We start from the raw sequence: 453 nt of genomic DNA on the forward strand, positions 1-453 counted from the left end.
TTTGACTAAATACTGTAGCTGATTTGCCAAGTAGTAATATTGGAAATTTGGCGCTTCTCGGCCACCTAGTGATTTCTTCTTTTGCAGTGTAGATAGAGAAATTTTGGGTTTCTTGTTTTTCCAATAAAATTGTGAAGTTAAAGAATCAAGTGATTTAAACCATTTATCTGTGGGTGTTGTGGGAAGCACGGTAAACAGATAGTTGAGGTAGTGTTTTCATTTTGACAGCTATTCAACCGATGAGTGAGAGAGGAAGATTGGACCAACGTTTAAAATCATCTTCTATCTTTTTTAGCAGGGGGGTGTAGTTGAGATTAAAAAGTTCTGACAGTATGGGGGAGATATTAATACCAAGATATTTAATGTTGGCTGTGCAGAATTGGGGGGAGGAGAATCCCAGGCATCCTCAGAGAGTGGGGGTATGGTGGATTTATTCCAGTTTATTGTGTAGTT

The sequence above is a fragment of the Monopterus albus genome, unplaced genomic scaffold (genome assembly GCF_001952655.1).
Source record: "Monopterus albus unplaced genomic scaffold, M_albus_1.0 scaffold342.1, whole genome shotgun sequence".
NCBI classification, from domain to species: domain Eukaryota; kingdom Metazoa; phylum Chordata; class Actinopteri; order Synbranchiformes; family Synbranchidae; genus Monopterus; species Monopterus albus.